Consider the following 12117-nt stretch of genomic DNA (forward strand, 5'->3'; position numbering starts at 1 on the left):
CAGCCCGCGGCGCTGCTCTAGCAGCGGGGCAGGAGACATCAATGGAGGCCGTTTCGCAGGCTTCCCGCTGGGCGCCCGGATCTCCACAGACTCTAGCCCAACCTTTATAGTGTCATCAGCTCTGAGCCAGAAATCGGAGCAGAGCTGATTTCAATATTTAAATTTGATTTTGCATCCAATGAGAGGGCCCGGGACTGAAGTCTCCGGGCCTGCTAGCATCTCCCCCGCACCCCCTGCCCCCTGCCAGGAGTGGTTCCCTCCAGCGGAGGCTTACAACAGCTCCCCACTAGCGAAGAACAAGCGGCTGATCCCGCTGAAAGGAAGAGAGGCCATTGACGCTCTCCCAGGATGGCGAGGGAAGCATGGGTGCACCCTGGGCAGTGCCAGCCTGACCCCCTGACACTGTCCAAGGGGTAAAGTGGCAATGCCCAAGGGGGTACCTTGACACTTCCCACCGGACATTGGGCAGTGCCAAGGGGCATGGTGGGAGGGGGTTTTGGGTCTGCCGGAGGGGGGGGCTGGACTACCAGAGGTGGGTTGGGGATCGGGGCTGGCCAGAGGTGGGGACATTGGGGCTGGCCCAGAGAGGTCCGAGAGGCCAGTTATCGGGTGATGGAGGAGTCGGTAGGCCAGCGACGCGGGGTCGCGGGGCTGACCAGCGATCGGGAAGCTGGCAATGCGGGGTTGCTGCGCCTCTCCAATGGGAATAGGCCCCGCCCACTGATTTTCAGAGGCAATCCCTCTAGGACGCTCAGCACTGCTCAGAGTGTGGGAGATTCATTCTCATGTCTGCGTGGGTTTCCTCCGGGTGCTCCGGTTTCCTCCTACAGTCCAAAGATGTGCGGGTTAGGTTGATTGACCATGATAAATTTCCCCTTAGTCCAGAGTAAATTAGCAGGGTAAAAATGTGGGGTTACGAGGATAGGGCCTGGGTGGGATTGCAGCCTGTGCAGGCTCGATAGGCCGAAAGGCCTCTTGCTGCGCTGTTGGGATTCTACGATGATTCTATGATGATTAACCCTGTAATGAATATAAGATAGATATTGTAAATAGTTTTAACTTTCTGACCTTGTATCGTAAAGTTTATCTTTGTTTGTTGAAAACCTTGGGAATATTGTGGCTTTATTCACTGAGCAAGTGTCGTAAATCCCAAACTTTGTCCTTAACAGATTGTACCAACAACTTTGGGGCTAAAGATCATAACAACCTAAAGAAAATCACGCAAAAAAACCCAGCGGGAGTCACTCCTGTTTTCACGCGAATTGGGGACTTCGAATTTTTTTGGGTGAATCCCGGCCCATAATTCTTCAAACAGCAACAAGTCACAATCAAACTGGTATGGAATCTCAAACAAAAACAGAAAATGCTGGGAAATTTCAGCAGGCTTGACAGCATCTGCGGAGAGATAATAGAGCCAACACTTCCAGTCTGGATGACTCTTCATCAGAGCGGTATTCAACATTTCAATTAAAAAGTAGACAGACCAATTTGACTCAAAATATTTAATATCCACAAGCGGGCCTGCTGTATAATTAAGGGTAATCCTATTAAAGTGAGGTGGCGTTTGAGGTCTTAGTGGCTGAACTGCAATTAACTCAATGCTTCCTTAAGTGACATGTACAGAAATAAGTCACTTTTCAAGAAACAAGGACCTAGAAGAGACTCCCATACTGCCTTTGAAATATTACTTAATGTATGTTCTGCTTTATTCATCTTCCTCTTTCACCAGTGCCACTGTTCTCACAAGCACTCTCTCACTGTCTTCCCCCCAGTCCAGCTTCCACAAATATTAGTACCAACACCAACAACCTTTACTCAATAGCTTGTATAATAGGCTGGGTTTAGTATAGCCTTTCACAGTGGGAAACATGGCGGCCAAGTCCCCTGCCCTGTGTCAGTCTTGGGGTGGGATTTGGGACCTGTTCTATGGCCTACCCATGGTGGAGATAGTGGCACTGTGGATTGAACCTGTCACCGGGCAGAGAACTGAAGACAAAATAATGAACACTCCTGCGTTATTATGCTACAGCAGACCCAGAGGATTATCTTGTCTGTCTGAGGTAATGTCCCTCACTTCAACTGAACATCAAATTCAACATTAGTATTATTTCACAAGATTAATCCATGTAACCAGGATTTGTTAAAGCTTTAGGTTGTTATGATCTTTAGCCCCAAAGTTGTTGGTACAATCTGTTAGGGACAAAGTTTGGGATTTACGACACTTGCTCATTGAATGAAGCCACAATATTCCAAAGGTTTTCAACAAACAAAGATAAACTTTACTATACAAGGTCAGAAAGATAAAACAATTTACAATATCTATCTTATATTCATTTCAGAGTTAATCATCATATAATCATCGTAGAATCCCAACAGCGCAGAAAGAGGCCTTTCGGCCTATCGAGCCTGCACAGGCTGCAATCCCACCCAGGCCCTATCCTCGTAACCCCACATTTTTACCCTGCTAATTTACTCTGGACTAAGGGGAAATTTATCATGGTCAATCGACCTAACCCTACATAACCCAGACTGTAGGAGGAAACCGGAGCACCCGGAGGAAACCCACGCAGACATGGGGAGAATATGCAAAGTCCACACAGACAGTGACCTGAGGCCGGAATTGAACCCGGGTTCTTGGCGCTGTGAGGCAGCAGTGCTAACCACTGTGCTACCGTGCCGCCCAAAATAGCATTGGTTCCACCATGGCTCGATCCCAGGACTTTCTGCGTGTAAAGCAGATGTGATAACATCTACACCATGGAACCAGATACGCAGATGTGAGGTACATGTGAATTAGCAGGTAAACTGTGGTCAAACACTTCACTTTGCATAATAAATGATAGATGCGACCAAAACAGATTCCACAGATTTCTCAACAATTCACTCAGACATCAGTGACACTGTCCATCAAGAATCTCACTGAAATTCTGTCTCTCTCACGAGGGATTTCAAACTTCATCTTTGAAAATCTCACCTTGGAATTCTCTCCAGAAGTCACTCCAACTCAGACAGCTTCCACAACGGCCCACCTTGCAGCCTTTCAATCTCGTCTACTGAGATTCCGTTCCCCTGGATACCCAAGTCTATACTCAAGCACCAACTCACAAGCAAAGTTTCAGAGTAGAACACTGCACCACCAAAGAGGGTACCTTTGCCCCAATGACCCAAAGCACCAACCTCCGGCTGCCCTTCTTGGATCTTCCAGGCTAATCCTGAGTCTTCTTCAATTCCCAAACTCAGATGACAACAATAACGGCCTACCTTGCGGGGTTACAATCTCATCTCCCAAGGTTCTGTTCCCCTGGATTATCAAATATGCACCCATGCATCAACTCACAAACACAACTTCAGATCTTCAGCCACGCCAAGCAGGACACCACTGCTCCAAAGGAGTATCTTTGCCCCAGTGGCCTGCAGCATAGAGTCACCAATCTTCAGCTGCCTTCTTCCCTCAAAGCCTGTTTCTCTGCTCCTCTCTTTTCCCTAAACTATACCAAGAGCTGTTTCTGCACCCTTTCCCTGTTCCCTACCTGAAACTTTCTTTTGGGACCTCTCCCTGCCCCCTGTCTCCTGCCTAGGACATTTGCCGGCAATGCGGTTCTGGGTCACCTGACCCAGCTTTCCTCTCTCTTTACATGCAGACACATAGGGCGGGATTACCCTGCCTTGCTTGCCCCGAAACTGTAGGAAGGATGTGAACCATTAGAGAGAATGCAGAAAAAAATCACGCGATGCATTCCAGGGATGAGAAACTTCAGTTGTACAGAAAGATTGGAGAAGTTGGGACTGTTCTCCTTGGAGAGGAGAAGGTTTAGAGGAGATTTGATAGAGATGTTCAAAATCTTGAGGGATCTGGTCAGAGTGATAGGGAAAAACTGTTCCCATTGATGGAAGGTTCAAGAACCAGAGGTAACAAATTTAGGTAGTTAGCAAAAAAAGCAATGACGATATGAGGAAAAACTTTCACACAGCAAGTGATTAGGAACTGGAATGCACTATTTGAGAGTTTAGTGCAGTCAGCTTCAACTGAGGCTTTCAAAAGAGAATTCGTTCATGATCTGATTCAGCAAAAAGTGTATTGCGACAGGGGAAAGGCAGGGGACTGGCATTAGATGAATTGCTGAGGGCCAGCACAGACACAATGGGCTGAATGGCATCCTGCTGACCTGTAACCATTCAGTGACCGGGATTTTCCACCCCACACGCAGTGGGTTTTCCAATGGTGGAGGCAGCTCACCATTGTTCACTGGCAAGATCTTCCATTCCTGCCAAAGTCAATGGCCATTTGCATTGCTCGCCGGCCAAACCACCAGGGAACATGCCCCAGGGGAGAAGGGGTCACCTTTGACAGGACTCAAAGATCCCATCAGCAGGAAGTGCTGGAAAATCCCAGCTTTTATGTTACTTATGATCATCTTCAAATATTGCATTTGAGATTGGACTTCAAGATAACACCCTTGACAGATTTGAGTCATCAAACGTGTATCCTAGAATTTCAAGCTGGAATCGGAATATGTCCTTACTGGCTCCGTACAGACATGACTGCATCACCAGCTCCTTGTTAATTGCCATGTCTACTTTTCCTTAAATTTATTGGCAGTTCATGCTGATGTGACTGTAATTCGAAATGCATTTTCAAATGCAAACCTCCACCATGATTTTGTCTTAAATGAAGGTTTTTACTGCAATTGAAATGAACAACTTTTTTTAAAAAAAACTTTACGTGTTTATTACTTATTGGGACAATTAAAAACCCCTTTGGTTGTTGCCAATAAACAGTCAGCATAGATATCTTGCCAGCAACTTTAATAAAGCATCTGAATTTCCCACTGTTTGCTGAATGCTTTAATTGATTATTAAAGTGCACAAATAGTTGCTTTTTTTTGCAGTAATCCAATTCTATCCTGTCACACAACATTAGTTTGAACGATGTCAAAGAAGATTCTAGTGTGCACCAGGCTGACAATTTATTTTCTGTGCTTACAGACTGCCAACTCGCAATGGCTTTAACTATTTTTAGACAAGTATCTTTAGTGGTCATAAAAGAATGTGAAATTAACTCTGGTTTCCTCCAACTTGCAAAACTGACGGAGCAACACTCCTCACTCTTGCCAATTTATTCTTCCTTTTCTCTCTCAAAGCCAATGACTCCTTTCTGACATATGGCACTGTAGACACCAGCGATCCTCCTGGCATCTCATTCCACTGGTCATTTATTCACAGGTGAGCCTTGCCAGCAGTTGTTGGAAAGCTCTTTAAGTGCAGGGAAGCATCACAGTCGCCCCAAATGTTTCTTTAGCTGACATCCAGAAGCTTGTAGCTCTAGAAGGGATAATTGAATAAAGATTGGCAACTGGAATCCTGGCCTATTCTCATACCCATTTTAACTCAAACGGGCCAACCAATGTGAGATCTGGCCAGGGATCAAATTTAGAACTTTCCTGGTCTGTATGGCGCAGAAATGTATTGGAAAAACATGCCAAGTATTGGGCACCACTCTGACCAACTTATGCACAAGGAACTCACAGCAATCTTTCAAATAAGGTGCCAGTACTTCAAAGACCCAGGGACAGAAATTTGTAGCTGCCTGGTTTTGTGCCTGAAGCAATGCAGACATAACATGCGAAAACTGAGAGGCCATAGGCTGCCCTGAAATTGGGCTTTGGGCATCATGTCAATAGCATAGGCAAGCTTCAGACACCTGCTATCCCTCTACTGGCACCTCACCAATCTCCTGGTCAAATCTTCCTCTCCCAGTGACCACAACATCTGCCTGAGGCTGCTCTGAAATGCCTTCACTTTGAAGATCTTGATGATGCAACAGTTGAAATGCTCCGTTTGTGTTTGCAAGTTCCACATGTATAGATAATGTATTCTTTTCTCTACTATCCGTGCTTCCCTACCTTTCAGGAGTCACGGTGCGAGGCTTTGTACATGATGTTATTCGTTAATGGAACACAAGGGTCACTGGCAAAACCAGCATCTATTGTCCATCCTCAACTGGCCTTGAGAAGGTGAGGCTGAGCTGCTTTCTCGAGCCACTGTAATCCATGTACATGCGCCCATCATGCTTCTGGAAGGAAGTTCAGGGATTTTCACCCAGTGACAGTGAAGGGACAGTGATGTAATTACAAGACAGGATGATGGGAGGGAACCTGCAGGTTGTGGTGTTTCAGTGTGTCTGCTCCCCTTGTCATTCTGGCAGATAGAGGATATGAGTTTAAAAGGTGCTGTCAAAACAGGCTCCATGTGTTGCTGCAGTACATGTTGTAGATAATACACAATGCTGCCATTGCTGTACAGGTAGTGAAGGAAATTAATATTTAAGGTGATGGAAGATGTGCTAATCAAGCAGGTTGCTTAGTCCTGGATGGCGTTGAGCTATGGGTATTGTTGTAGTTGCGCTCATCCAGGCAAGTGGAGATTATTCCTTGCCCTCCTGATCCATGCGTTGTAGATGGTGGACAGGCTTTTGGGAGTTTCCAGCCTCTGACCTGCTCTTGTAGCCACAGTATTTACATAGTTGGTACAGTTTAAGTTTCTGATTAATGGTAACCCAGAATGTGGATGATGGGGGATTCAATGGTGATAATGTTGAATGTCAAGGCGAGGTGGTTGGATTCTCTTTTGATGGAGGTGATTGACAGAAATGGTACATGCCACTTATTATCCCAAGCCTGAATGTTGTCCACAGGTGGTTGCATACAGGCATGGACTGTTTCAGTACATGAGGAGTTGCAATGGTCATGAACTATGTGCAAACATCAGCAAACATCATCGCTGGAATTTCCTTCCAAACAGCACTGTGGGTGTGTCTACACCAGATGGAAAGCAGCAGTTCACCTTTTCAAGGACAATTAGGGATGGTTAATAAATGCTGATCTAGCCAATGACACCCACATCATTTGAATGAATAAATTTTTAAAATCCCCACTTCTAATATTATGTTGGTGGGAAAGCTATTGATGAAGCAACTGAAGATGGTTGCACCTTGGGCATTCGCCTGACAAACATCTTCTACAGTGTCCAGGGTTAAGATGATATACTTCCAAAAGCCACAATATCTTCCTTTCTGCTAGGTATGACTCCAACCAGTGGAGAGTTTTACCCCTGATTTCCATTGACTTCAATTTTACCAGGGCTCCTTGCTGGCATGTTCTGGTCAAATGCTGGCTCAATGTCAAGGGCATTCACCCTTACCTGACCTCCTGATAAATGCAAATTACTGCGGATGCTGGAATCTGAAACCAAAACAGGAAATGCTGGAAAATCTCAGCAGGTCTGACGGCATCTGTAAGGAGAGAGAATAGAGCCAACGTTTCGAGTCTGGATGACCCTTCATCACAGCTGACCTCCTGAGTTCAGCTCCTTTCTCTGGGTTTGGAACAAGGCTGCGATAAGGTCCAGGAGTTGAATAGCTCTGCTGGAACTAATGTTGAATATCAGTGAGAAAGCTGTTGCTGTGCAAGTGCTGCTTAATCACACTGTCGATGACACTTTTATTTTGCTGATGTGAGGTGATTGATGGAGTGATGATTGGCCAAATTGGGCTTGTCTTGATTTTTCGGATAGGACATACCTGGGCACCTTTCCACATTTTCAGCTAAATGCCAGAAATGTCACTGCACTGGAACAACTTGGCTAGGTGCCTACCTAATTCTACAGTACCAATCTTCAGTTCTACCACTAGGATGTTGTCGGGTTTTCTGTATGAATGCTTTCAACAGTTTCTTCAAATAAATCAGTTTGGCTGAAGACTGGTATCAGTGATGTTGGGAACTCAGAAAGCTGAGATGGATCATCCACTCAGCACTCTGGCTGACGATGGTTGGTTGTAAAGGCTTCAGCTTTGTCATTTGCAATGATATGCCCCATCACCGAGGATGCAATGTGTGGAGCCTCCTCTGTGTAACATGTTCTAGTATCCACCACCATTCATGATTGGATGTGGCGGTACTTTGATCTGACCTGTTGGTTTGGGATCTCTTCGCTCTGTCTATTGCGTGCTGTTTCTGGTGTTTGGCATGCATGTAGTCCTGTCAAGATGGTATCTCACTTTTAGGTATGCCTGGTGCTGCTCCTGGTATGCCCTGCTACACTCCTTACTGAACCAGGGCTGATCCTCTGGCTAGGTGGTAATGGTGAATGGTGGTGAAGGATATGCCAGGCCATGATAGGGGTTGAATACATTTGATGATGGGCCACTTGCCTCATGGATGTCCAATTTTGAGCTGAATCTATCCCATTTAGCATGGTGGTAGTATCACACAGCACAATGGAGGGAATCCTCAGTGTGAAGATGGAACTTCTTCACACAAGGTCTGTACGGTGGCCACTCCTACCAGTACTGTCAGAGACAGGTGTGTCTGTGTCAGGTAGATTGGTGAGGGTGAGGTCAAGGTCAGGTAGGATTTTCCCTCTTGTTGGTTCCCCCCCCAACCGGCTGTGGGCCCAGTCTGGCAGATACGTCCTTCAGGACTCGGCCAGCTCAGTGAGTAGTTGTGTGATCAAGCTATGGTGGAGCTGAAGTGACATTTCTCATTCACCAATAAAATCTGGGAAACTTCAATATTTTACCTCTGGGAGCCAATAGAGGGCTGAACCGTAAGAGTTGGTGAGTTGGTTCCAACATGGATTGATTCCCCGCCACACTGCCGGCGGCATTTCTGATTGAATCTTATGCCTAATTAATTAAAATGTTATTCACACGAGAATCACGTCATTTTCACGGCATGCTCTCACTGATTCACCCACCCCGCCACCACTTAATCACGGCAATCACTGGGGAGAGCTCCATAGAAATGGCTCCCCAGCACCTGTTGCACATCTATCCCAGGGGATGGCAGTCAAGAAGTCCGCACCTCGCTTTTTGGATGAAGCCCTGACCAGACTGTTTGGTAGGTGTGCAGAAGAAGCGAGATGTACTCTACCCCCACTGCAGGACAAAGTCTTCCAGCCAGGTAACCACCCCCACCTGCAATGCAATGGCAACCCTTGTGAGTGCCAGCTCACTGCAAAAGAGGATGGGACAGCAGTGCCGAAAGAAGATGAACAATCTTCTTCATTTAGCCAGGGTATGTGAACCACTTCCAGTCTCTCTGTGGACCCCCTCTCACACCGCTTCCACCTCCAACTCCATCTCTCACCCAGCCACCTCAGGGGTTGCCAACACCGGGATGAGGCCCTCTTCCCACCTCTTACAATCACCATGTTCTCCTCCAACTAGCTTCCATGATCCTCAAATTCCAGCTCCCACTCGAGTCCCACACCTGCCCCATTTCTTCACTATCTTCCCCGTGATAAGTGCTTTAAAAAAAGGCTAAAAACATGCTTTCAACAATCAAACAACATACGGGGAAACTACAGATTTAAATCTGCTTTGTACATCACCTGTGTTGTTAAAGGTGCAATGAAAGGAGCTGTGGGAAAGGCAACTGTTCCACTGGTTCTGAGAGCAAGGACTATCATCAATATACTAGTGCGGCACGGTGGCACAGTGGTTAACACTGCTGCTTCACAGCTCCAGGGACCTGGGTTCGATTCCTGGCTCGGGTCACTGTCTGTGTGGAGTTTGCACATTCTCCTCGTGTCTGGGTGGGTTTCCTCCGGGTGCTCCGGTTTCCTCCCACAGTCCAAAGATGTGCGGGTTAAGTTGATTGGCCATGCTAAAATTGCCCCTTAGTGTCCTGGGATGCATTGATTAGAGGGCTTAGCGGGTAAAATATGTAGGGATATGGGGGTAGGGCCTGGGTGGGATTGTGGTCGGTGCAGACTCAATGGGCCGAATGGCCTCTTTCTGTACTGTAGGGTTTCTATGATTTCTATGATACTGTTGAAGTTGCCTTCTCATCTAACTGATGCTGTATCAAACCTAAAGTGCACGAGGAACATAGGAACAGGAATACGTCAGGCAGTATTTCAAACCTCTTCTGCCAAATGTTGATGTCAGGTGATGAAAGTAGAACAAATTTTTTTTATTGTTCTGACAACTGTCACAATTCGTTTCAAAAAGACTTTTTCCACCTCCTTCCTTTCCCAAAAAATGTTTCACCAGAAACTTCTGAAGATTGAATGTTCGTTCCATAAACACTCATTTTTATGGCCTTGCTGTAACTTTCGATCACAGAAAGAAATAACAAAAGAAATTGTCATCTTGATAGTTCAAGCTGGATACACAGAAGCTAATGATTCCGGATTGTCCAGTTTCCATCATTCCCCGCAATGGGACCATTATCCCAGTTCCATAACATGCTGTAATTATATTTCATGTTTACGGCTGCAGCTGCAGATCCAAAAATAATTTATTACAGGAAGTGTCTGCTCAACTAAATCTAAAATTATGCAAGTGTAACAAAATTATGTTTTATTTCTATGCCCTTAGTTAAATAATGTTTATGGAGTCATGTACCAGATACTAACAGCAGTGGTGAATTGGATAAATCAGAAGCACTGAATGTAGCTTTCTAAAGGTCATGAGTTCCGCATAAAACTAAATTAAGATATTTTCACAGATAAATGCCTCAATGTCACAAATCTCCTGATACTACGTTGCATGATACAATCAGAACAACACAAATGGGATCAGAGAACTCTCAATTTTAGTACAAAGGCTAATGGATCACTCGAATTTTGGGAAAGGCCTGATGTTTGGCCTTCTATATTTGTATCCGCACTATTTATTCCAGGATCTTGCCAAGCACTGTTATTTTTCTTCACAAAAGGTTCTTCTGTAAAGTTGCCTCGATCTTTTCTCAGATTACACCTCCTTAAAGAAGGTAATTGGAGCCGTAATGGATTGATTGAAAACAACAGGAAGCTCTGTGTGTTACTCTGCCTTTCCTCGAAGTAGCCTAACTGATCGACTTTCAAGTGAAGGTTGTGTAAGCCTGTGTACGACTGCATTATGATGTATCCTTACACCCAGTAAAGAAAGCATTAGCAAAATTGAAGAACCGATTGTTATTTGCCTATATGTAGCTGAATTCTGTTTTACTGAGGCCAGGACTCCAATTGAACAAAGGGAACTTGAAATAAAAACATTAAACACTTTAATTCTCAGCAGGTTAGGCAGCATCTGCAGATAGAGAAGCATAATTGCTTCAAGGAAACAATAGGGAGTGAAGCAACAGTGAATTATATACAAACATATGAATTAGCAGCAGGAGTAGGACATTCGGCCCCTCAATCCTGTTCCGCCATTCAATAAGATCACGGATGACCTGATTATGGCCTCACCTTCGTACCTACTCCATATGTCTTTTGACTCCCTTGTTAGTCAAGAATCTATCTTCCTCTGCCTTAAAATTATTCAGTGACCCTGTCGATACCACTCTCTAGGCTCACAACCCTCAGAGAGAAAAGAAAATTCTCCTCATCTCCATCCTAAATGGGAGAACCGTTATTTTTAAACTGTGTTCCCGAGTTCTGGTCTCTCCCACAAGGGGAAATATCTCCTCGGCATCCACTCTGTCATGTCCTCTCATGATCTTTTATGTTTCAATGAGACCACCTCTCATTCTTCTAAATTCCAATGAGTTCAGGCCCAGCCTGTCCAGCCACTCCTCATAAGCTAATAAGGTAATGAAATAATGACAAAGGAAAGCATATATGTTGCCTGACCTCATGAGTGTTTCCAGCTTTTTCTGTTCATATTTAGGACTCCAGCTGGATATATTCTGAGCAATTCAGATTTGGTATGAAAACATAATTTGCTTTAGATCTTCTATTCACTATAGAGGAAGGTCTCACTGCTTTTCCCTGTGTACATATATGAAATTTAAAATACTCAAACTGCTGAACATTGAACACTATTGTGACACAAGCTTTTGGAGCACTGCTCCTTCATCAGGTGACTCACCTGAAGAAGGGGCAGCGCTCCGAAAGCTCGTGATTCCAAATAAACCTGTTGGACTTTAACCTAGTGTTGTGAGATTTCTTACTGTGCCTAGCCCAGTCTAACACCGGCATCTCCACATCATTATTGTGACACAGGCAGCAACCAGCTTTTTCTGGGAGCCTTTGGAACATTTGATTGAGATGATCTCCAAAAATGAACTTGTTTTTTTGGATATGAACCCATCAAACTACCTTTTTTTAAAATTAATTTTGCACTCCAAA

The sequence above is a fragment of the Mustelus asterias genome, chromosome 3 (assembly GCF_964213995.1).
Source record: "Mustelus asterias chromosome 3, sMusAst1.hap1.1, whole genome shotgun sequence".
Lineage (NCBI taxonomy): Eukaryota > Metazoa > Chordata > Chondrichthyes > Carcharhiniformes > Triakidae > Mustelus > Mustelus asterias.